The 26,614-nt window shown below is 40.8% G+C and overlaps 1 protein-coding gene across 6 annotated transcripts in view; it reads left to right on the forward strand.

Annotated features, from left to right (window-relative positions):
- Positions 1-8,113: 8,113 nt before the first annotated feature.
- LOC125462258 (protein ELFN1-like) overlaps positions 8,114-26,614 on the forward strand; it is a 349,382-nt gene continuing 330,881 nt past the window's right edge. For 4 of the 6 annotated variants that reach the window (XM_059653948.1, XM_059653947.1, XM_059653946.1 and 1 more), the window contains exon 1: positions 8,114-8,748. The gene's annotated coding sequence lies outside the window, so the exon portion shown is untranslated. Of the gene's footprint in view, positions 8,749-10,980; positions 12,230-14,272; positions 14,343-26,614 lie in introns of those variants that run through there. The other 2 variants (XM_048552079.2, XM_048552081.2) reach the window with 2 other exon arrangements.

A 26,614-nucleotide genomic window follows, 5' to 3' on the forward strand; every position in this document is an offset into this window, starting at 1 on the left:
GCAGCAGTTCAAGAAGTCAACTTTCCAAGTGAAATCAATTGAAAACACAAAGCGCTGGAGAGATGCGGCTGGTCTGACAGCATCTGTGGAGAGAGAAACACAGCTAATGGTTTGAGTTGAAGGAGTCATTTTACTTTATATTGCCGTCATTAATTATACTTCGTCTTCATTAGAACTAAAGGGTTTTGGAGAAAACTGTCAACTGGTTGGAGTCATACCTAGCACAGAAGAATCTGATTGTGGTTGTTGGAAATAAATAATTTCATCCCTGGGACATCATTTGCAGGAATCCTCAGGACAGAGTTCCAGGCACAACCATTTTTGGCTGCTTTATCAATGAACTCTTCTCCCACAATGCATGAAAATATGCAAATACATTAATGTAAAGATCAAATGGAGGTGTTCCAAAGAAGTTTTGGGAAGTTCTTTTCATTGCCTTTGTTTTTGGCATGTATCCCTTAATAAACAGCATCAAAACAGATTGTCTGGTCATCACCTCATCTTACCAGTTTCATAACTGGCTGAAACGTTTGCAAATTGTTAACAATCATTTGCACTTCTGGTGTCTTAACTTTGGTGAATTGTCATTTTGACACTGTTGAACTCAGTTTATGTTCATTAGCTATATTCAGAATTTTGATTCATGTTGTATTAGATATTGCACATACTTTTAGGATGTCACACTATTAACTATATATTTTAATATCATTATGTAATGCGATGGCAGCATCATATTGTTCCTTAGTTATGACAGATAATGGCTTGAGTATGGGGGTGGAATGGTGATCTCATTCAGCACTGTGTGCAGGCAGTATTGAGGCAAAATAGGGATTCCAGAGAGTGAATGTTTATCTTGCCTGTGTGGTATTGGAAATTCCTTGGTCATTCATTGATCTGGGTTGTCTTTCATTTTGGGAGAATACTCGTTTTGGAAGAATTACAAAAATGTTAAAAAGTAGCTATCTGTCCTTGAACAAGGATATTTAGAGAGTGATAGGAAGCAATAACATTAACTTGCAGTTACATAGATTTTTTTAGTTCTGAAAACATGTCAAGATACCTTTCAGAAGCATTTTCAAGTATAATTTGACATCAAGTCATATAAATAGATATTGAGATAGATGACCAAAGGTTTGACCAAACAATATGTTTCAATGAGTGTAGAGGAAAAAAGAGTTAGAGAGGCATGGGAAAGACATTTAAGACCTTTAGAGCCTGGGCATCTGAAGACACTGATGTAAATTGAGGAGTATTTAAAATCAGGATTTTGCAAGACATCATAATTCAAGGAATGTATGAATCTCTGAGTATTGCAGAGGTTGCAGGTGGTCATTTAGGGAATTAAAAACAAGGAAGAATGAAAATTTTAAAATAGGTTAGAATTAATAGCACTATTAGAACGGAATCCATTGTGGATCAATGAATATGGGGTGATCATTGAGTGGGACTTAGTGAGAGTTAGGATACAGGCAGCAGTATTTTCGATGGGTTCAAGCTTATAGCAGGTATTCTAAGTGTGGTTTTAAAAGTTATTAAAAGTTTCTAAGTTATTAAAATTAAATAGGTTAATTATTTAAATGTTAACATGTGCATTTACTAAAAATAAAATACCAATATATTTCTTTCAACTCTGTAGTTTATATTGTACTCACCAAAGATCAGAAAGAGCAAAGGTTAAGTCCGCAGGCACAACTGTAACAATGGCTTACATTATATCCTCAAATGTTACTGAAAACAGTCACTTTTTTTCTAATTTGTTTTAAACATAAAATGGAATCTATTAAAGCTAAGACCAACACTTTCGATTAGCCATTTATTGATTTACATCATTAGTTTAAAGAGGGTGCAAAATGGCAGACCAGCATGGTACATTGGAATATTTGAATCTAGAAATAACATAGAATGGCTGAGGTTTCTGGAGTAAGGGTGGTGTTGTTCAATCATTTCAAGGTGAAAATGGGTGAGATGATGATGAACAGGCTATCTGTGTAGTTCAGATACTGCTGTATGTGTAGATGTTACTCTTCACCGGTTATGCATAGCACCAGAAGACATGGATACAATCAAGGAGACAAGAAACTTATGTTTAATCATGGATTACTCATCATATTTTACTTTTCATTGGCTCCTAATGTGTGTCGAAGCCTAAGTGTGCTTATCCTTTGTGATTGCTTCTGTAACTTGGCAAGCTCTCCTACCATTACACACTTCTAGATGATATGAGAAAAAGCGTTTTGTCTGATGGGTGATCTTTCGATAATTCTAACCTCTGGAGAATGAGTTCTCTGGTTGCTATGTGTAGCAACCTCATAAGCATCCCTTTTGTTGAAACATTTCCAATGCTTCTCCACTTAGCAACCAGCAAATGCATTCCTCTCTCTTTTGCAGCATTTTCTTTATTTCCTCCTTGCAGCATCTGTTTTACTGTTGCATACTTGTGTATGATCTTTGTCCTTCCTGCATCTTCACAATGTTCAAATAAACTGCTAATATATATTGTTTTGTGAGATAGGCTCTTATGTCCCCCCCGGTCTCCTCAAATCGTTATTTTGGTCAGACTTACCGTCATGTAACCACTTTGAAACTCAAGCATGCCAGCATCTAATTGCTACTTCTTGAGACACCTTGTCTTTATCATTCCTATTTTCAGCCTTGCTGGTGCCTCTGATCTTTTCTTCCCGTGGAATTTTGACTAAAGACCCCTCCAACTTCTGAAGCCAAATAATTTTGACAATTTCATTAGCAGTTGAAATGATAACAACTTAAAAGTATATATTTTTCATTTCCTGTCATTTAGGAGTGACCATCAGGCTTTGGCCTCTGAATGACAGTATTGCACCATTTCTGCTGATTGCTGGAACATGTAGGAAAATTATAAATATCAATATTTTAACAACTGTGTTTTGCTTTTTAAGGCAGACATTGATTGTAGAATAATCAATATAAAAGCTCACCGCAGGTTAATAGTCACATACTGTACTACCCTGTAAGAGAAGTCTACAGCAAAACATGAAACTTGTTCCCTAATAATTTTAGCTGCTAGGAGATGATCAAATAGCAGGATCTGGTGACAGAATTTTTGATACACCATTAGCAAATGGAAAGCATCTAGTGTGAGATAGCTTATTAATGGGCAAGAGTCTTGGTTAGATGCCATCCTTCACTTTAATAGCAGAAATACTTGCTGATTTTCGCAACTAAAGTGGAGACTCAAACTGCGGTTGTTTGAATGTGATAAGGTGGGGTGATTGATCCTCTGTTGCCTTATGCCTCAGTTCAAATTCACAACTTCAAGAGAGGAGAAAATAACTACTCATAGAACTAGGGGTGGGATAGCATGACATGAATATGATGAATCCACTCTGAAGATACATTTCATGTGTGAACCACAAAAAATGTCTCCTGATAACCTATAATTATTTTTTTAATGTGAGGGTTTATTTATGGGTGGGCCATATTTTGACATGTTCAGCTTGCTAGACAAGCTGCAGGGAGCCTTGGTGGTGGTAGTGGGGCGGGAGATTGGGAATTGTATAACACAATAGGATTGCAGGGATATATTTAGAATTCACAACACATTTGGATGTATTTTTGCAAACCATGACTGAAATTGCATGCTGGATTCTCATATTGTGTGGAGATTTGATATTTCAAAATGTGTTACTTCAATAGTGGATGGGGTGACAATAAATGAATCGCTTTGTACTGGATTGTGCTGAAATTCTTGAGTGTTGTTAGAACTGCACTCATTCAGGCAAGTGAAGTTTATTTCATCATACTCCTGACTTGTGCTTGAAGATGGTGGTCAGACAGTGGGAAGTTTGGAGGGGAGCTTCTTGCTGAGGATTCCTAACCTGTGTCCTGCTTTTGTGGCCACAGTATGTATGATTATTTAATTGCTAGTAAATATTTAGCCTCAAAAGGTTGATAGCAGGGATTTAGTGATGGTAATTTAAGTGGATTTCAAAGGGAAATGGTTAGATTCTCTTTTGTTGGAGATGATTAATGCCTGGCACAGTGGAATGAGCATGTTCCTTGCCACTTATCAGTCCAACCCTCAATGTTGTCCAGGTCTTGATGCAAATATACATGAAATGACGGATTAGGTGCCAATGAGTTAGCTTTGATGTTGTTTCTCCATAAACTGCAAATAATAAGCAGGCCGTACCATAACTTGGCAAATGAATAAACAGCTCAGATGCATTGTAATGAAAACCCTTCATCTAATTTTTGTGAACAAGGAAGGAGGCACTCTGCGTGAGACACCTAAGGGAAGACTAATAGGATGTCTTTATTTCAACAAAACAAAGATGCAGAAGGAGTGATTGTATAACATAATTTATTTAAAATGTACTGGGGATAAAAGGATTTTTTTAGACTATGAATAGGAAAGTTGAAATGATGAAAAAAAAGTACAAGCTTGAGATGAGATAATGATCAGATAGTAAAGATATTTTTATATCATGCCCAGAATGTGAGATATGTGCTCAATTTGTCAGGAGGAAACAAGAGTTAATGATAAGACACCCAAAGATGTTAATAATATTGTTTCAATTCAAACATTCTAAATGTCAAACTACTAAAATGAGTGTATGTTAAAGAGATGTGTGATGTACACACAAAGCATCAGAGAGGTATGGAATCTTGAATGTCTTCTTAAATTCTATTCAGCAGCATTACTATTTCTAGGGGTTAGCTCCTGCCTCTTTTTATCAATCAGAAAAATATATGCTGACAACTTAAGGGCTTTGCACCTTCAACTAACTCCAAACTGTCAGTCATTGAGAAAATTTAAAAAAAGCTTAAAATGTATTGCCAAGACTTAAATAACTATTCAATATATATTCAGAAAAAATAGTTTTCTGCCATACTGTCCATACATCAGTGATATGGATTTAAAAACAATTATGCAGTCAATTTATTTTTTCAAATAATCCTTATTTACACATTATTTTTCAAATGCTTCTTCCTACTGACTGCAGTAATACATCTTATTTGACTTTGGTAGCATTAATTTATTCTTTTTGCTGGGATTACATATTTTACTAAACATTGAAAATTTGAACTTGAGAGGGACAGGAAGAAATGTAATACATTCAGTGCTGAACAAATATATCAGATTTAAGCTAAAACAAAGCACCATGATGAAGTGCATAAAGATTAGGGGACACGAGTTCAGTTAAGAAATTTAAAACCTCAGGCAAGTTTTTCTTAGGCAAGTAATACATTACCAGGGCAAGTCGTTGAAGTAAACATCTTCTCATGGAAGATTTTTTAAAATTCTATGACTTCCTTGGATAGTGATTTTATATCCATCAGCCTTAGATACTTCAGGAGCAGATATGCATTTGAGATGTTTCCACATTACTGTGCAGCTCAATCAATTTTCCCATTTCAAAACCAGTTTCTGTTTATATCTTGACCACTCCTACAGAGACAGTTAAAGTTAGTTTAAGAGGGAATTAATGTATTTGGATAGTGTAGGGAACTTGGCCTTACAGTTAACATCAGTCAAGAAGGGATTACTTGTTGATTTTTAAATACCTTGTACTTTAATTTCTTTATACTCATCCCTCTAATTTGAATGTATGTCGCTCATGCAGCACACATGAATGAAAATGTTAGCAATCTTCCTCCAACAATCTTGCATTTAGCCAAGTATACAATGGCAACAGTCAAGGGTGTGCATGCGGTTGTCCTTCCCAGTATTTTCTTCCCTCATTCTGGAGACAAGGTTGGAAGTGTGATTGTGAACCCACCCCAATGACAAAACTAAACTTAGTTCCTTGTGACTGTGCAGTTCTCACCATGTGCGCTAACAATGTGCATCATTCAACTGAGTTACTGGGGGAGCTTTTGGTATGTTACTCCAGATGTGATAATATGCTTTTAGTATAGATGGAATGTTAATGCTCTGCTAGATGAGTTTTAGTTTACTACAATGTTACTTCAAATCAATTCATCTCCAATCACTGCTGGTGTAACCTCCATAACAGAAGAAGCTATGTGACAGATCAAGTAAAATCGTGATGTGAAAATTCCACTTTCTTCTGTCAAGAAGAACCGAAACTATTGTTTTTCAAATGAGACCCACTGCTCAGAGATGACTTTGATAAATGCCTGAAGGCTGTTTCACATTATATCTGGTGACATGTTCACCTTGTTATGTGCCCAAAGCTACATGTTACTCTATCATACAAATAACAAAAACAGATTTTGTAGACTGTCCTTTTCTTCCCTCATGGAAATTGAGCAAGGCCAACAAGGTCCATCCATCCATCAACTTGGATGCTGCCATTGTAATAATATATATAATAGAAGAATTCGGGCAATCAACAAACACCCAGAATATCATCTGTAGCTAAAATAGAATGCAAAAAGGCAAAGGTCTTTCTTTGTAAAATCAAGGGTTCTTTATAAAAAGCCCCTGATAATGATACCTTAATTCACACATTTTGAAGATGTACCCAAATACCAAGAAGGTTGCAGGGTTTTTTTTGGTCAATTTTTTTTTTCCTGATTGACTTCACATTCCCTGGTTCATTCAGGATCTGTTTCCACTGACCAGATGACATTATTTTCCTGTTCATTGATTAGAACAGGATTAATTAAAAGGAAAAAGCATCATTGCATTAATCAGTTGCTGCTCTCTATTCAGGATCTGGTTATATAATAAAAGACTGTACAGCATATCCTGTCATCTGAAGTAGAACACACCATAAGCAGATGGCATCCCATTAAAGTGTTTTATCGATTATAATGTGCCCATTATTCATGTAGGCCATCCTAACCCATCGTGGAGGTATAATTGCTTCAAAAGGGGAAAGAAAATGAGATTCAGAATGATTACCATTTAAGATATCTGAAACCTGTTGGTTCAGATCCCATTCCAGAGTCCTAGGCACAAAAGCTAGGTTCAAATTCCCAGAGTGGTACTGGGGATGTCCTGCACTGCTGCTGAGATTTTAACTAAGGTGGTATCCATCTTGTCAGAAATATGTGAAAGACTTTATTGCTCCATGTCAAAGAAGAACAGATCAATATTTATCAACATCACTAAAACAAACAGATGGATGTTTATCTCATTGCTGTTGAGCAAGCTTACTATGAATAAAACATCATTATAACCTTTCTTACACTTTCCTGCGACTACCTAGTACTTATTTAGCTGTAAAGTGATGTAGGTGTCCTGAAGTCACGAAATATGTCCTTTCGCACAATCTTTGACTTTCTATGTTAACAGAGTTTCAGCGCAACCTAGGGCCTTCTACAGTAACGAATATTACAACTGAAATCACGTGAGGAGGCTTACATTGGATTTATGTCAATAGAGATCAATGTCAGTCTCTCCAGCTGTTAGTCTTAATTACATTTGCTAGCATTGACAATTATGCAAAATACATCACTCTACCACAATAAGTTATAACCCTCCTCCTTTCAAACTATATTGGCATTGCAAATTCAAACATCACGCCCATGAAAGAGGAGAAGAGGCGGGACTAACAGTACTGAGATTAAAGGTGACATCATGAGAAAATGCTATCTAACTAACAGAATTTAAATGCATTTTGTTAACAATATATTCGAGAAAACTTGCGAGTTAACCAAGCATGGAGTTCGAACTTTAGCAGAAAATAAATTGACTGACCTAGCAATGGAATTTGTGTGGAATTGACATAAAAGCCAAGACACGTTGAAACTCTGCTAACATTTTCAATGTGTCTTAGTACGTGTTTGTGTGTATGCGTGGACTCAGATAAAAACGTGCCTGGAAAAGTACTCACTAGTAAATGGTATGGGTGCCATAAGTGGCAGGCAGTGTGATTCAGTCTGAGGAGTGTGGAGGCAATGCTTAGAATGCAAAGCAGCGGGCGGCGGTCTGTCCATTATAAATACAGCCTGCTGTCAATCTGTGTTGAATAGTAGCCACCAGCATCCAAGCTGCGCTCTCTTCTAATTTAAGAGCGTAATAGGCTTAGAAAATAAAACGAGGATTTGAATAAATCAATCTAATGTTCCACCTATCGACCCAGACGCCCTTGTGCATCCAGTTAGTATTGCTGTCGTATACACCCGACCTTTATTCTTCTGAAACATTTTGAATTATTAATTCAGAGGTTAGTTTATCCATCACTTGGTCCAAACCGAGCAATCCTTTGAGGCGAACGTGCCGCGGCGCAAGCCAGTTTATAGCGGGCAGAGGGGTTACTCGAATTGGGAAGTAATGTAATCTCACAGGCGGGACTGTGATATGATTGGGATGACATTACGTGTTGTTTATTTCCTTACACCCATTTATGGAGTGATCTGAATAAGCTGATCACTTGATTTAGCCTCACCTTTTTTTTTCATCAACGTACTGGACATAATCCTTTCAGTCTCGCCTTCTGTTCCATTCCCAACTGCTTCGAATGAATTAAGTGCTTGATCACGATGTTAGATGCATTGTTCCCCTTCCTACTACCAAGACAGGCAAAAAACGCACCGCGGATGCAGGAGCATACATCTCTTGGCCAGGTTCGACACGTTTCAAGCGGAACGGCCCAAGTCTTCAGTCAGTTTTGATTGAAGTCAATCACTGCCCAATTTAATCATCTGTGGAATCTCCGACTGACGCAGCGCCGAAGCGCAGCGAGAAGCTGCAACCTCTCAGGCCGAATCCGGCCCCTGGATTTCTGTACGGACCTTTCTGAGAAATAGTGTAAGGCGCTAAAAGCTCCGAAGTAAAACACTGACGTCTTCCTCCGGGTAAGTGACAGGCTGCAAAAGGAAAAAGGTGGAATTTAGGGATGAAGCAGGAGAGGTGGGTGGATGGGTGGGGAAGAGACGAGCCTATGTAGATCTCATGTCTAATTTCATCTATTGTAAGATAACAATGCACCCATATTACAAAAACGGGTGCAACCTGAAAATGTATGGGTTGGGGAGTTAAAATGTTGGATATTTCAGCACGGTCAGTATGGACAGCTCCCAGTCGGCCGGATGCGCTGCACTTTCTACCTCAATGATTTCAGGAGGACCAACCTGGTAGTGTATTATTTACATTTGCGCTGCCATCATTTCAGCTGGTCAGTTAGTTACGATCATAACGCACACGCTTCTCAACTTTCTGTGTGCCCGTGCTGAAGGGAATTGGCGGGAAAGTGAAACTGATCCGATCTGAGCTGACAGCTCATTTTGTCTGTCCCGAGAACTTCTTTGCTTCTGTTTTCTGTTGTGCTGCCCCACCCCACCCCGAACCCCGAACCCCGAACCCCACCGTTCCCCAAGGCCTCCTTGTCTGTTTGGTCCCGTCGCCCTATCGCCCAGACTGCATTGTGACATATCAGCTACTTTCATGATAATGGATAGGAGCCTCTGCAGTGCTGGAGCGGACTCGTGTTCAATGCCACATGTTGCTGTCCCTTTCAGCACCAGTATAGCCGGACGGTGCTATTAACACTATGTGTGAAGACTTCCTGATGGTCTCAAAGCGCTCCGCTGTCTAGGAAAGTGGGGGCGGGGCGGGGAGAACGGTATGTTGGGACCAAGGCATAGAAGAGACGCATTGAGGTTTTGTAATGACATAATATAACATGGAGTGCGCTTGTCTTATTATGCATCTCCCTCGACCAGGATTATGTGGGAGGAACGAGGATAAGAATAAGATCATCCCTCATTCAGGTCTGGTAAACTGAATTCTAATTCACTGTCCACGGCTTATTGCTTCAGATGGACTTTAGGACCCTAGTGTCCCCTGTCCCATGCAGCGGCCGTGGAGTACGACGTGTATCTTGGAAGATAAACGGGATAAGCTGCCAAATGTATTCGTCAGTGGAACACCAGGAAGCAGCATGGGCGTCTCCTAGTTACTGATTTGTGAGCAAGGCAGTAATTATGCCCAGCAAAATGTAACGTGTGACGATCACGCGAGCACAGTGTGCAGCTCCTGCTTCATTGTCCATGGGAAGTGTGTGTCTGAGTGTGTCTGGCAAGCGTGGAACGTCTGCTGCCACTCACACCCAAGACAATCAATGCAACACAAAAACACTTAAATTGCAGAACACAGAAAATAAGACCCCCTCCATTGCCAATCAAATGTTTTCACTGGAACCAGCGACAAATAAAACCGTTGTTAAACAGTCTGGACGAAACTCTCAACGGGCTCACGAGATTTCATTGAAGATTCGTGATTTCAAGTGGTCAGATAGGTGGGATTCAGGAAATTAGTTTCACCCTCCCCCGGCTTTCTAAGCCGCTCTGTCCCCCGTTTCCCTTTTTGAACTCTCCGCTTTCTAATTGTTATCTCCTTACATTCTCACCTCTCAGTTAACATTTCTCAACTAAACCAGCACGATTAAAATGAGCCAGTGTTTTCAGTCTACTATGACTTTATTGAGAAGGCAGGTGGCATTTAAGTTCTTGTTCCAACCGCCTGTATGTTGCTTCTTTGTCCTGTTACACTTTTCTGGAAAAGATAGAAAGGAGGCGGGGTTTTGAAGATAGAGTTCTGATAAATTATGGGCTAGCTGACGTGTGCACACCAGCTAATGGAAGTAACGCGTTGACACCCAGCTCTGAATGAAAGTAATTTACTGCAGCGCATTGCTATGAATTGCTGGGACTGGGCAGGTTATAATTGCAAAGAGAAAAGAATACAGTGTGCTGAATGGCACAGATTGACTGTGCAGGCCCGTTGCGAAGGCTATTCGGTGAGCACATTGGAAACGCCCACACTGACTCTCACTTTGACAGTTTGGGCTCTTCATAGCGTATTAAATATTTAAACATTTGCAGCTCAGTGTACATGGGATCATTTCGATGTCAATTGAAATATTTCTGCCTTGTTGCTACCGTTCCTGCACGGGCCATCAAGCTAGAGAGATTGAACGAGCGATAATTAAAGTGCGAGTTCATCCTGTGTTTGAAATGGGGGTGGGGGGGCGCTATGAAGTATTGAAAGGTTATCTTAAATCTTGATGAGAAGGTGCAGATGAACTTAAAGTTTTCCTTCATACATACAACAAGCCCTTGTTAAGGGAGGCTTCTCACTTCTTTTTGGTCAACTTGTTTCGGAAGCTTTCTATCCCTGTTTTATTTCAAGAATCCAAAGAAACGTCAGCGTGGCCCGCTGGTAGCTGTCCACAGCGCTATTGAGTTGAACGCACACGAACATTGTTGGAAATTTAGATTATTGCCAACTCTTCGCCGGAGAAGGCAAGACTGTTGCATTAGAGCCGTTTGCTCGCCTGGGCTAGCTTGTTAGTATCCAGCACTTGTTTGTGCTCTCATATTTATCCTGTCGATTGAGTCAGCTGTTTTGTATGCGTGGTATCTGAGCAAAGACTGTCGGTGAGGGAGGGAACGAGAGAAAGAGAGAGCGTGCAGTGGATACAGAAGAGGCGAGCTCCAGTATCCTGATTAAACTGAGGAGGAGGAGGAAGCTTCTAGTCGGAGAGATTGGACAGAAAGACAAGCGAAGCCACTGCGGAGCGGGGGTGAAAAAGATGCGAGAGGGGTCTGCACTGATCGGTGCAGAGAGCAAGACTGGCCGAAAACAAGAGCAGAACTATTGCTGAGCGGCTTGGCAGAATCTGAAAGCAGTTCTCACTGCGAGCATTCGCCATGCGCCTTCCTATGCGAGGCCCATTCCTCTGGGCATTAGAGGGGACTTGGGGCTCGGGGGACTGCTGAGCTCTCCGACCCGATCGCGGCAGTGCTGGCCTGGAGGCCGGTTCAGAGAGGGCTGCAACACTTAAATGGACTTCATCATTACAGCGTGAAAAACCCCTCCCAAAAGCAGAGATTGAAAAGAAGCAGAGAGAGAGAGGGAGAGAGCAGAACAAATCCGGAGACTGCAAAGGCCCCCGAACCTTGAGTACTCCTGCCCCAGGAGAACAAGTCGACGAGCGGAGACGCGGAGAAAAGCAGGGAATGTGTGGAAGAGCTATCCGTGCCTAGGGAGAGAGCGTCTCTACAGCGCCGAGCCTCTGTGACTGCCTGCCCGTTCAACCCCTCAAGCAGACACCTCGCTCGCTCTCGTCTTCCCGAAATAAAACAAAATCAGGCTGAAATATGAAAAGGTGCCAATTCTCTGCTTCGCAAGCATTTGGATAATGCGCGACATTCGATTCGGGACACCCAAAGAATTTCCCAATTCTTGCGCGAAACTTGGAGGCGAGGACCCGAGAAGCAGAGGAAGAAAGGGCGATTGGGATCAGCGGTGGGAACCGGAAAACTCCCAAATCAGGTAGTGTGTCGATCTTTATCTCTCCATCTCCAACCCTGGTCTAAATAGGCTAGACAGCAGCGGGCTGAAGAACAAGCGCTGAAGGAGCAGTCCCGCGTTGTAGAGCTGGACTATGTTCAGTCTGTAAATCTAAAGTAAGATATTGAGCAGTGAAAGGGAGGTTTGATTACCAAATTGAAGGCATGGAGTGCAGTGCTCGAGGCAGTGGAATGAAACTCAGGCAGGAAGAAAGGAGTTCCATGGCGAGGTCACTTGTCTGCGGGCCCGGTCCCACCACCAATGTTGTGAGGCACCCCGTATCTGTTACAGATCATTGCTGGTTAAGTGAAAATCGATTAAAACTACGCAGTTAGACTCTAACCTGTAGAAAGCCGGCATTAACCAGCTCTCTGAGAGTCCTATAATATTCGTGCACTTTCACAACTCTTGCAGTAAGCATTCAACTTTAAGGAAATCGTACCCGAGGGGAACGTGCATGGCATGGTGCATGTAAGGAAACGTTCCCACTAGCAGGACAGTCCGTAACCAGAGAACAGAAATCGAGGGCAGTTGGTAAGATAACCAGCGAGGAGGTAAGAGATAACACAGTATGGAGCTGGAGGAGTACAGAAGGCCAGGCAGCATCTGCAGTTCTTGCTATTTCAGAGAGGAGGTAACTTTTGTTATGATCTGGAATGTTCTGCCTGGAAGTGTTCATGAAGGACGCTGTGTAGTAATGTTTGAAAGGAAGTTAGGAAAACTGCGGGGCTGGAGTGAAAGCGCAACGTGAAAGAGACTCATTGACTGGCTCTTGCAAAGAGCTGGCGCACGCAAGATGGGCCGAATGGAGTCCTGTGCTGTGTCACTCCAGTAATTCTCTCTTCAGCAAGTGTTTTGACTGCGTGTTATGCTGGTCTTTGCGTTTTACCAGGTCATTCCGGAAATCTCTGTGGTCCCCATTCCCAGAGGCCCATGGCCATTTTCCTGATCTTTAATTAAAATCAAACGGAAGCATTTTACTGCCACGATACTTTGGTATCCTACTTCTTTTTCTTTAAAAAATGCAGTTTATGGGAATAGCGAATGGAATGCAATAGATTTAATATTCAGGTCACAGACATTCAGTTAAATCCATTATCCATCTCGACATCATTGTCAAAATTATATATTTTTGTTTGTTATTATAATCTGATCAATGCCTCGCTTTCCATGGAGAAGGGACATCTCCCCAATCCCCTCTGTTGGTCTCGACTTTCAGTGAAGATACAGGCACAAGCATCTTACTTAATATCTCGCTCTTCAGAGGTGGGAATCAGCATTAAGCTCAGCTTTGACTGTTGTTCAAATTGCAAGGCGGATGTTAATGGATTCTTAAATGTTTCAATATAACTGCAGCATATACGGGAATGTTGTGAATCAGCACAGGATCAATTGGATAGACGCCCACACAAATTCTGACAAAATGAGATCGGGCTGTCTTGGATTTTTCACGAATTTTACTCGTCAGGTAGCCGGTGTGTTTGCGGCTGGTTTGGCCTCCGTGTTAAATTTGAGTGCATTTGTTGCTAGCGGGGCATAAAGAGGGCGGAGAGGTCTGGGTCTGGGTTTGGGAATGTCATAGTTGCTGCGTGTGGAGATGCTCAAGTGTTGAGTTGTTGCCCAGAATAACGAAAAATTATCGAACAAATCCAACCGACTGACCCGCCCTCTCTTTTTATGGAGTTGCTTCATCAAAAGCAGCTCCGATAGGAAGGGTCTTGGAGTTGGGCCAGAGCTGAGTTGCACCGTTGGTCTGGTGCAGGACAATATTTGTCCAATCCTAACGGCTGTGCCACGCCCGGTGAGACCTGAGCTCACGCCGCGATCAGGGCACAAACTAAAGCGCTTCTGTGTTTCTGCAATTGTGAGCCTTGACTGAATAGAGATAAAATCATGTCCAAACTTAGGGTGCGTTTTCACAGCAGCACCAGGGAGAGGCGGCTAGGCACCTCGCAAAGCCTCTGGTACGTATCCTGTTGAGTGCAACAGGTTGAGAAGATCTAAAGCTGCCTAAAATTCAGGATGATGACTGAAGGAAGTGGACCTCTCCATTTCGGGTATATCGACACTGCGGTGGAGTCCACTAAGTTTTAAGGTGAGGAGCTCCTGATGGTTTATATGCTGAACGCACCCATAGGTATACAACGAAGAGGGCTGCACTGAATGTTGTCATCGCTGAGGCAGATGCTCGGAAATTGATGGGATTTGTGATTATTAGACTATTGGATCATTAGGTGTCTCAGTATACTTCACTTGCTGGGCGGCTTCTCTGTTAAATGTCAGTTTAACTCGCTCCTGAAGTGTTGAAGCGGTTGAGTGAACTCCGATTAAATTTCTCTTTTCCTAGAAACTATCTTCCAAAAACATCTTAAACGGTCTCAGTCCACTCTCTAGTATCAAGGCATCCTCAAGCAAAGCCGTTACAGAATTGGTTTTGAAAAACAAAGACGAAAGTCTAGACCCACAACGTACAAGGCTGCCGACTCGGGGAGAGGAGCCATGGGCCACAGTGGAGCCATGAGCTTAACCTTGGTCTTCGGGAAAAGTTTCAAGATAGGTTGAAATCAATCTTCACCCAATTCCACGAATGCGGTTGTGAAACTAGCAACCCTTAACTTCTCCAATCAAGTTAATCAATAGCACTGATCACTTGTAGCTGCTGTTAGGGATTTTTGCGGAGATTTTCTTTTCAATTTCAGATATTGCTGAATGAAACTTTTAAGGTAGTTAATTCCAATCACATGAGAGGTTCTTTCGGTGCATTGTCGAAGCTGTCTGTAATCCCCAATGTTTGATCAGATAGTAGTTGTGAAGTTTTAATCCAACTCAACAGTCCTGCTGGTCATAAAGATTTGTACCTTCAGCTGGGCATTGTGTGTAGACGCTTGCAAATCGCCAGAAAGATGGCTTGAGCAGTAATTGATTCAACGGACCCTCTTGCATCAGTAGCAGCTGCTCCCAAATCATTTTACCGTTCATTTCAATGAAGGAGGTGGGACTTCAGTTATGTGGTGAGACTGGGGAAGCTAGAGTTGCCTTTTATTACAGGAGAGAAGTTCAGGGGAGTTTTGATAGTCGTGCCCAAAATTATCAAGAATTTTAAAATAATTTATGTTGGGAGAAACTTAAATGTACACAAGGATAGAGATTATGAAAAGAAATGAGGGTGAGTGGGGAACATCATGTCTTGGACTGCTAACTGTTCTGATTTAAAATGCACAGCGTGAAAGCAAACGATGAAGATCTGATAGAAAGGTGTGAAGGTAGAACTACAGTCAGATGAGCAAAGGACCAGGGGAAGGAGGGTAATGGATAGTATCTCTTTCTCACTGTACGATGGGCAGAATGGTCTCTTTCAATGCTGTGTGATTTTATTATCGAGTCACTCCCAGAATTGTTAAGAAAACGGTGCGTAGGAAGTAGTTTACCGTAAGTATTTATGTTATAATGTTTTAAGAATTCCCTAGCATTCTATCTCGTACGGGAAATAATACACTTTTATTGAAGGATAAAAACTAACTTTCAAAGTTCTTGCAGCCGGTCCACACAGGCGATATATTTCTGCGGCTGTCTGTATTCTTAACTCCAGCTGGTTTCAATCTGTTTCACACCTGATCGCTCGAAAATCGAGCAGATTTCAACCAGGGACAGTTTAGGCCTATTGCCGGTCTGGGCAGTTCCAATCTGTTCCCAGCGAATCTTTGTTCACAGTCCTGTCAGGCGTAAATGAGGCATAAGAGGGAGGCAATGCGGAGAAGCACTAGACTTGGTCCCAATACGAAAGAAACTGGTTGAAATTACCCTGATGATCTACTAAGTATACCAACGTTAGCGGGGGAAATAAGGACATCGTTGTTTGTGTGCAAATTTGATGTGTACACCGTAGTTGCCAATTTTACCTTCAAAGTAGTAACTTGATCTCATTGCAAATGAAGCGATTTGGAGAATTTCAATGAGAATCATGCTAACCATGCTTTCAAGTTATATGGCTGCCTTCGGAAAGTGGTCTGTAATTTCTCTAAGAAGCACGTCTACATTCTATAATAACTTTCTAACTAAAACCGAAATTTCCTTGGAGGTGGTAGACCAGCGATTATCTTCAGAGCAGTAATAAATAAACAGGTGGTCCATTTAAACTAGTACACTTGGAATCACTTATTACTGTTCCCATAAACCACAAGCTGTAAGGAGGAATTGCGCAGCCGGGAAGATTTTAGCTCTATTGCAAACTCCTTGAATTCCTTTCATATGCGCAGAGGCTTTGTTTGTGCTTAAGTGAGGGCTAACTGGTAACACTCTCCCCGCTCAGAAAGCTGAGCATTAACAAAAGCAGACGGTAAGTCAAACCTTTTCATCTTGCACTCATCAGAATTAGGACGCAAGAAACAGACTTGAACAAAGGGACGCCATTTTTCACAGAATGAGAAGAGGGTGCTGATTAACTAAACCATATTAACATGGAGATACAGCAAGAATAATTAACTCTCAAGCTGAATTCTTAGGCCAGGCGGGTAGATTCTGTTGGATCAAAACTGTTTCTCTGATCTTACTTCTGTTGTGCAAGACCAAAAACTTAGACATCTCGTCTCCCTTTAGCAATGTTTAAGTTCTGCACTACTAAAAAAAATTTAAATATCTCACAAAAGTGAAGGGTGAAATTTCACTCTAGAGACTTGAGCAGCCAATCCTGGGTAATGCAGCTGCGCAGTGTCGGGGCACTTCCTGCCCCATGAGAGGTGTCCAAACTAACTGCAATTGAGGAGTTTGTTTTTACTCGGATATTTTTTAAAAATGCCAAAAAAAAGAAAGCAACTAGAAAAATGCAGGCCATCCTTGTTTTAAGGTATCTTTGTTTTTGCAAAAGTTGGACATTTCTTTGAGCATCATAGTCAGCACTTTCTTCCTTTTTGTTCCCAAGGTTTGGTATGTCTGTCCGTGGTTTTGATAGAGTTGCCGTTCTTAGTGCTACAAATAAAGATGATCGCTGTCTGACAGAGTTCCTGGTCGAGAGCTAATGCCTCTGTGTGCCCCCACGTTGGCTGTTGCTTGCACCCAGGGCAGCATGACTCAATCTCCCTGTTATACAGCCAAAGCATCTGGACGTGACGGCGATTCATCCTCTCCAGTCAATCTAGTTTTCATGTGGAGGTGCCGGTGTTGGACTGGGGTGGATGAATTCAGAAATCGCACGACACCAGGTTACAACCCAACAGGTTTATTTGAAAACTCGAGCTTTCGGAGCCTTAGTCCTTTTTCAGGTATTAGTGAGAGAGGTACTATCAGACGCAGAATTTGTAAGTAAAAGACCAAAGGTTCACACCATCTTTAGCGCACCAAGTTTGCTAATCTACCACAACTCTTCGGAACAGCTCTGTGGAGATTTGTAATGAATCAAGGCTCACACACGAAAGCTGTAAAAAGTTGATAGTGCTTAACCGGCAATGGCTGGGTGGGAGGCAGGAATCGGTGAACTCTCAGAGGGGTCAGTTCTAAATCTCGTCTGTCAAACTGAATGGTTAATTGCGTCCATTGGGCAAATGTATCGTAGAACAAAGGGTTACTTTTCCAAGCATGTAACCGCCCTGACGGTGAGGAGGGACTTGAAACTGTGTGTGTTCTCCTCCTCCCCCGTGCCCCTCCTCCGCGGTATATTCTGTATTGCAACAGATATTTAAGTGTACAAGGAAATATAAGTACAAGCTCGCGTTCATTTTTCGCCATTTGTGACTCCTGGACGTTACAAAGCAGTTTATGCACAATAAGTACGTTATAGAAAGGTACAGCATAGAAAAAGGCTTTTCAGCCCATCGTGTCCTCTCGCTGGTTGAATGTTGTTGGAATGTAAGAATCTGCAGTCTATTTGGACACAGGATCCTACAAATAACAATGTGCAAATGAGCAGATAATCTGTTGATAGTGGCGGAAGGATAAATATTGGACAGAACACTGGAGGTTTCCTACCACTTCCTCCAAATAACGCCATGGGATATTTTACTCCCACATGAGTGAACCCGGGAGATGTCACTTTTAACCTGGCATCCAAAAAGAAGGCACTTACAATATTAAAGTCATGCCCTAAGCGCTGTGCTGGGGTATCCGCCTGCAATATGTGTCCCAGTTTCTGGACTGGACTTCAAACCAACATATTCATTCCTTACAGCAGCGAGTGCTGAGTCAAGTCTGCCATACTATTCGATGCTATATTTATAAAAAAAAACACACGGCAGATGAACTTTAGGAGCAGTAGTAATTTATCTAGATGGGAACTGGAGGTTACAGAGATGTAGACATTATAAAGTGAGTATGGCAGATACAGTTCAATCCGTGGAAATGTTGGTTCATTCACTTTGGATCTAATAGAGGCAAATGTTCTCCATAGCAAGAATTAAATAAAATAGAAAGAATCAATTTCCTATTATGGAAGAATGAAGAACTCTTCAAACGAGCAGTCTGACAGAAATGCTGCTTTATATAAAAGGTAGTGGAAATCTGGAAGACGCTATTCCACAAAAAAAAAGCACTTGGTGCTTGGAGGTCAAATGAAGCTTGTAAAACTGAAATTGATCATTGTTTAAAGTGCAAGGAGTGACAAAGAAATCAGAACCAAGATAGGAAAGTTGAATTAAGATATCGATAAAACAGAGTTTCTGTTCTAATTTATTGATGAAACCAGCTGGAGGGGTTGAATGGCCGCCTAATTTTGCTATGTTTACATGTTTTTAGAACTGCAGAATTTATAACATGAAGATAGTTTGTTTTATTAAACAGGAGGCCTCATGCAATGATAAGGCCCTCAAAACAGGATTGAGGTGGGGTTAATATAAGTTACATCTAATATCTGAGAACAAAGACTACGCCAGTATTTAGTTAAATCCCTTTTTATTGTTGGCAACTTTGAATGTTTAGTGTGGGTGTTGGATTGTGTAAGTGTATTCCAGTCTATTATGATTACATAAGGATTCATTTTGTCAAAAAAAGCTCATAGTGGACGTAAGGATAGACTAAAATACAGAATTTTTATGTAGTTGCTTAGTGAATGTCCGGCCAGAAATCACCAGGGTTATAGTAAGGTGTCGATGGTTTTAGGCATGACATAAGCTAGCGACAAGAGATTTATCTTCCTTGAAGAAGAAATCATCGTGCAATGTTTTAAGACAATTTTGACACAGGATGGCGAAGCAGACACTTCCGGCCACAGTTTCTAACCACCCTGCTGCACTGAACGTCTCTGGCCGAATTGGCAGTCAGTCGAATAGAGCCCGATTGCGGGTTGCTGCTGTAGTCAAGTGGAAGGGTCGAAGCATTTTCACGAAAACCAAATGCATCATGGAAATGGAATATTGATTTCGATCTGGGGATTGGGCGACTTGGTTATTTGTATCTCAATCTGTCACGAGCAGCTTCAATTGCTGAGCTTTCCCCTCTCTTCCATCTCATAAACGTTTCTTTTCATCTATCTCTCTCTCTCTTTTAGTCGTTTTCGCCTGTCATTTGTGTGTACTTTATTTGCATTTTCCAAACACTTGGGTCTTTTGCCCCACCTTTACTCCACAAGTCTTGTTTGGACTTTCCTTTAGCCTAAGATTCAACTGAAAAGCCCGGCCTTTATAAGTGACTTGCTATTATCTCTGGTCCCTTTCTCTCTGCCGGCCCTCCAGTAATCCGTTTTAATGATGTGGCCCTGCCTCTGACCTGCTTCTTCATTAATCAGTTTACTTTGGACTTCCTGAAGCCATCACAGGTGGTCCGCTGCGGGAGACCGGCAGCCCAGAGTATTGCAAAACTCATTAGGAGGTTCGAATCCATCCTGACAAACCATCGATCCAAAGCGATAAAACCTATATTAAAAAGTACTCTCAATTGACAAGGGTATTGGGAATGGGCGTAACCATCGAAACCGCGACAGTATTCAATTCCTCCCAATTATGCAAACAAAGAGAAGCCGTTTCAAATAGTAAATGACAAGTATCAGAGATCAACAGGCTTACCACAAACTGCGTGCCCTTGCCCCTAGATTACAACAGTAATATTCTTCACGTTGTATTTGGTTGAAACTTGTTGGGACGTCCTGAATGACGCTATAGAAATTCTATAACCTTTCTTGACATGTAAATGATTGTATTTTTCGTTCAGACGTAATCCCTGAATGCAGGGCTCCCTTCCCTCATGAATTCAGTCCACAGATGGTATCTGCAGGGACAGTAAACCGGGTTTTAATGAAATTAAAAACGTTCTGAGATTGTTGTGTTTCCCTTTTTAAATGGATATGTTCATGCTCACTGTAGACTAACTCTTCCTTCTAATTCTGGCTTCCACAAGATATTCTAAATATTTTCCTAACCTGTTGTTTACATACTTACTGGTTCTGCAGTTCCTCTGAGAGCTGCTTTTCACACATAATTCTGCAGCAAGAGGTGTACAGTATGTGTTGCTAGGTAACTGGGTGAGAACCGATGAATCCAGGTTGCAAAGCAAAATGCTGTCACACGGCTACGTCCTGCACCTGGCAGCGGAATCCAAACTCGTTTCCAATATGCTTAGCGATTTCTCCTCTTTTTCCCGTTTCACCTAGGAACTTGCAGTAAGTTTCCTGTGCAAGCAATTATACAACTAATGATAATTGAAATACACTCAACCACTCCTATTCATCGTGCGAACAGGTAGCCTGCTTCGTGTGCTGCACCAGAGCGTTGGCAACAGTTAGACTTCCTGCTTTTTCAGTTGGCATGTAAAGAACGAGAGCAACACTGTACTCCAATTGCAGAGATGTGGTGCTGATGTGAACACCTCCCAGATTTCACACCCTCATTGAATCTAATAAAGACAGGTTCATTGGAAATGTTACACATTTGTCACTTTCAGGTTCTGACTTTCTAACATCCCTCATCTTATTTTGGAGTTACAGCACTGTGTTTATCATTGGCATGGAACAGAACCCCCAATTACACTTTAATAAGCTACAAATGCTTTGAAGTTTCAGTTCAGTTTTATTTTAAAGAAAACACTCCAGTCTTATTCCTCCACCCATTTTACTTCATTTTGTGATTTATTTTTCCGTTAATTTCTTATAAAGCTATCTTCCAAAAATCAATCACACTGTTTTTTGAAGCAGACATAAATTGAATTGTTTATGGTTGCAGCAGATTGTAATTGTTCACATTTTCCTGCTGGCTGCTCTTTTCCTTCTTTCTTGCTTTTTCTTTCCTTATAAATCTTTTGAACCCTAAACTAGGATTTCCAATTCTACCATATACCTTGACGAAAGGAATGTGTGTCAGGCGAGTTATGTAGGTGGAAGCAAGTTCAAACTGACAATGATCATTTCCACAGGAATTAGGGCCATTATTTTGCATATAGTTTTGAATTGTTGGCCGAAAGGCAAATTGAAGTCATCTGGTTCAATATTCTACAGAAAAAAAGTGTTTGGTTGTGTTTTCACCCAAATTTAACACGTGTTGCTGAAATGTGACATTGACAATAAAAATGTAAAATTTATCCAAATTTTGGTCCATATTGGGTCCAAATACTGGTCATTGGGCTAGAAGAGGAAGAATCAAATGATTTGATGTGAAGAGAGGAGAATAATGAAACCATGCTCTGTCACCAAGATTATTCAATCTGTACACAGAACAAATATTCAGAAAATTCGATGTACTTCCATGAGTAAAAATTGAAAACTAGAACACAAACTTATGACATGCTGATGACACTTCTTGATCCAGAAGCGGCCTTTCAAAGTATTTTGGATCAAGTAAAATCTGGGTGGATTGAGAATGGTCATTGAAAAGACAAAGACAGTTATAGTCAGAAGGACATTAGAATAAATTAGAATGAGACTGAAATGGTATTACACTCAATAAAGATGCAATTGTTTATTTTATCTAAATGGTAACAGGACATAGCAGATTTGTGCAGAATTTAGAACAAGGAATGAGATACCCTGTTAAGGTTTGATAGTGGATTTGATAGGATGCAACAAAAAACTGTATGGGTGAAGTGATCCTAATTAACATGTTTATTAACGCATTTATATATAACAGTGATAAATATATTAAGGAGTATATGTTAAGCAGTATATATATAAAGCAGCAGTAAATATATATATATCTCTCTCTAAGCAGTAAATGTATGTTGACAATGAGTCTCACATCTTTCTGGCCATCGGGTCCCATTTTACAATGGCTGATCTGGAGAACTGGAGGTTCCTGGCACTGTTCTCGATCCCAGTCCAAGACGAAGTCCAACAGCATGTAACACACGTGTCAAGCTGACAACAGGTCTCACTGCCTTCTTACAGTCACAAATCCCAGCCTGATGTGAAATCCAAGAAATCTGGCAAAGTACTTGATATTAGTACTATTCTGAACCTAAGAGTATAAGCTGCATCGCCGACTCATGGCACTTTCAGTAATTTTCCAGATATTCCATTATGCTGAAAAAATATATCCAGGTAGTTCCGTGTGATGGCCAAATAGAACAGTTCTCAGACAGTTTAGTGTCAAGCAGTCACCTCTCAGTCAAAACAGTCTATTTTTGCATTAGGCCTGTTTCCCATGTACTTTTCCACTGTATTTCAATTACTGATTGTCATTCCTAGTTAACCCTTAATGGTTAACCCTTATAGATCTGGTTTGAAGATAGGTTTAAAAATGATATCCCTAGATAGCCAGAAATAATGTTTGAAGGTGAAGGTTGCATTAACAAGAAAATTAAAAACATCTCATCAGAGGTTACATTCTGTTCCATTCTTTTAATGTCCCAGAAACCTGGAGACCAAAGGATTAGTGGAAGAAAGTAGAAGCTTTTGAAATTCGGTGCTAAAGCATTTGTTAAAAATTCCATACACATATCATCAGAGATATAAATAGGTATGTGAAATTACAAGAACATCCAGAAAAGAAGTGAGTATTTTGGCCATTTTATCAAACTGAAAAGCTTCAGAGATCTCTTCTAGAGGGCAGAGTCAAGACCAGCAGAAATTGGAGTCAATCTAAGTGTAGTTAAGTGACAGATATCCGAATAATTGCAGACAAGCTACAGTGAATAAGTGAATGCGATGAATGTGGCATATTGCACTGGCAGATTTCCTAGCAGGATTAGATACAAGCGGCAGCAGTATGTTGGACAACTGTAGAATTGCTTCCTAGAGGAAAACTGTCGCTGAGTTAGTAGTTGACTAACCATGGAAGGAGAAGGTTAAAGGTTCAAATCCTGCTTCAGCAAATCTGCAAATGACCTAGGCTGACGCTTCTATCAATGCTGCCTTTTGAATGAGAAATTAAAATGAGGCTCTGTCTTTCTTCTCCATTGTGTGTAATCAATCACATGACATTTTTTGAAAAGCTCTGCCAAAATTTATGCCTCAACCAACTAAAATATTCAAATCACTGTTAGTTGGTTCTTACTTTGAGCAAATTGGTTACAATGTTTCCAACATTACAATAGTGACTACACCTCCAGGATGCATATTTAATTTTAAAGTACTGTAGGAAGTTCAGACTTCAGCATGCAAGGCAATATATAAATGTAAGTTCTTTCTTTCATAATTGTCTGTGCATAATGGGTCAACTATTATATTGTTTTTTAAGGGGTATGTTGTCATGGTTGCAAAATGGAATCCAAAGACTTTGAATAGTTTGACATTTAGCTTTGTGAAATAGAAAAGAAATAAAAACTTTTGCGCTTGTCATAACATCTTTCAGGATCTCTGAACGACCCTAAATGCTTTACAGCAAATGAAGTACTTTTGAAGTGTAGTAGTGGTTGTATCGAGGCGCATCAAACATGATTAAATGTAAATTAAACCTGCCTTTAATCTTCACCAACCTCACAATAGCATCACACACTATATTAAGGTAAGTTTTTAAAACTGTCATATCAGTCAAATGCAAGCTTCTTTTGAACAAAGTTGTCAGTTTGTTCCTGTATTGATTCCGGGGCTTGTCACCACTAGAAACTTGCTCAAGATAGCTCAAAGCTATGTCTATGTAGGACCCTTCCCAGCAGCAGATAGTAGATGCTTTCAATCCATTAGTGTTTGTTTTCAGTACACACCAGTTGCAATGACATAAAACATCTCTGAAGGCAAATTATGCTTGTTTCTTTCCCCTGCTTAGTCTTGCACTGCCTGCTGAAACACAGTTTGAATTTTATTGCTGATTTAAAATCAAAGTTTTACTCAATTCCTACATTGATTGTGAGTTGCAATAAACATTAAACTAACATCAAAATTGTTATGTAACTGGCCCATCACATTGGCTTCTTCTCTTTTATTCACTCATGGGAAGTGGGTGTCAAACTCTTTCTCACTCACTCAAGCACTCACTCGATCGTATGTAACTCCACTTTAAACTTCCTTATTGAACAAAAATCCACTTCCATTCTCTGTGAAAGAGAATTCCAGGGACAAATGCTCTCTGAGAGGACAAATCCCTTCTCCGCATAATCTGAAGTGGAAGTCTCCTTATTGTTAAACCATGCCATTTGATTCTAGATTCCCTGTAAGAATTTGCACTGTAAAGTCACTGACACCAAAACTGAAGGTGTAGAGGACAGCAAAGAAGGTTACCTCAGAGTACAATGGGACTTTGATTAGACGGGCCAATGGGCTGAGGAGTGGCAGATGGAGTTTAATTTAGATAAAAATGAGATGCTCAATTTGGAAAGGCAAATCAGGGCAGGACTGTACACGCTTAATGGTAGGATCCTGGGGAGTGTCACTGAACAAGGAGACCTTGGAATGCAGGTTCATAGTTCCTTGGAAGTGAAGCCCCAGGTCGACAGGATAGTGAAGAAGGCATCTGGCATGCTTGCCTTCATTGGTCAGTGCATTGAGTATAGGAGTTGGGAGGTCGTGTTGTGACTGTACAGGACATTGGTTAGGCCACATTTGGAATACTGCATGCAATTCTGGTCTCCCTGCTTTAGGAAGGATGTTATGGAACCTGAAAGGGTTCAGAAAAGATTTACAGGGATAGGGCTGGGTTGGAGGGTTTGAGCTACAGGGAGAGTCTGATTAGGCTGGGGCTATTTTCCCTGGAGCGTCAGAGGCTGAGGGGTGACCTTATAGATGGTTATAAAATCATGATGGTCATGGATAGAGTGAAAAGCCAAATCTTTTCCCTGGGATGTGGGGAGTCCAAAACCAGTGGATATAGGTTTAAGGTCAGAGGGAAGGTTTTAAAAGGGAACTACAGGGCAACATTTTCATGCAGAGGTTGGTGCATGTATGGAATGAGCTGCCAGAGAAAGTGGTGGAGGCTGGTACAATTACAATATTTAAAAAGCATCTGAATTGGTACATGAGAAGGGAAGTTTTAGAGGGATATGGGCCAAATGTTGGCAAATGGGATGAGATTTATTTAGGATATCTGGTCTGAACGAGTTTGACTGAAGGGCCAGTTTCCATGCTGTATATCTCTATGACTCTAAGAAATCTCTCATTCTTTTGAGCTCCATGAGTATAGGCCCAACTCACTCAAACTTTCCTCATATGACAACCCCTTCATCCCATGAATCAGCTGAGTTAAACTTTAACCAGTGAAATGTTTCCCTAACTGGAAATTACTTCGCAATGAACTGAGTGACAGAAGTTGAAAATGAATGTAGTTTGCTCCATCCATTCCAGTGAATCAGTTTTCTTTTTGACTGTTTTAAAATGGCCAACAAGAAAGTCCAGATCATGCATTCAAATCCTACAATTTCAGTTTGAGAATTTGATTTCATTTTAAAAAAACTAGCGATGGAAACTTTTGGACTTTGGAACCTTTTCACCAACTACCCCTTTAATGAAGGAATCCATGTGTCTTTACCCAGCCTGACCCATGTGTGACTCCAGTCTAAAACCAACCTTGTTACAGACTCATACAGCATGGGAACAGACCCTTCAGTCCAACCAGTCCGAGCTGACCGTGTTCCCAAACTAATCTAGTCCCACTTTCCTGTATCCCTCGTATTTGGCCTGTATCCCTCCAAACCTTTCCTATTCATATACTTCACCAAATGTCATACTATCCCCACAACCTTTTACACCATTGGCAGTCAGAAATCTATCAATCTGTGCTTTAAACATGTTTGTCAAAGGCTAGGCTTCCACAGCTATCTGGAGTTGAGAATTCCAAAGATTCATAAATCTCTGAGTAGAACAAAAATACCCCATTTCAGTCCTGAGTGACATCCACTTATTTTGAAATTGAGCTGCTGGCTTCTGGACTCTCCAACAAGACAAACGTCTCACCTGTCTATCCCTTAAGTATTTTTGTAGATTTCTATGGGCATCACAGTGACTCAGTGGTTGGCACTGCTGCTTCACAGTGCCAGAGTCCTGGGTACGATTCCAGCTTTAGGTGACTGTATGTGTGATGTTTG

Source organism: Stegostoma tigrinum, chromosome 23 (genome assembly GCF_030684315.1).
Source record: "Stegostoma tigrinum isolate sSteTig4 chromosome 23, sSteTig4.hap1, whole genome shotgun sequence".
NCBI lineage: Eukaryota > Metazoa > Chordata > Chondrichthyes > Orectolobiformes > Stegostomatidae > Stegostoma > Stegostoma tigrinum.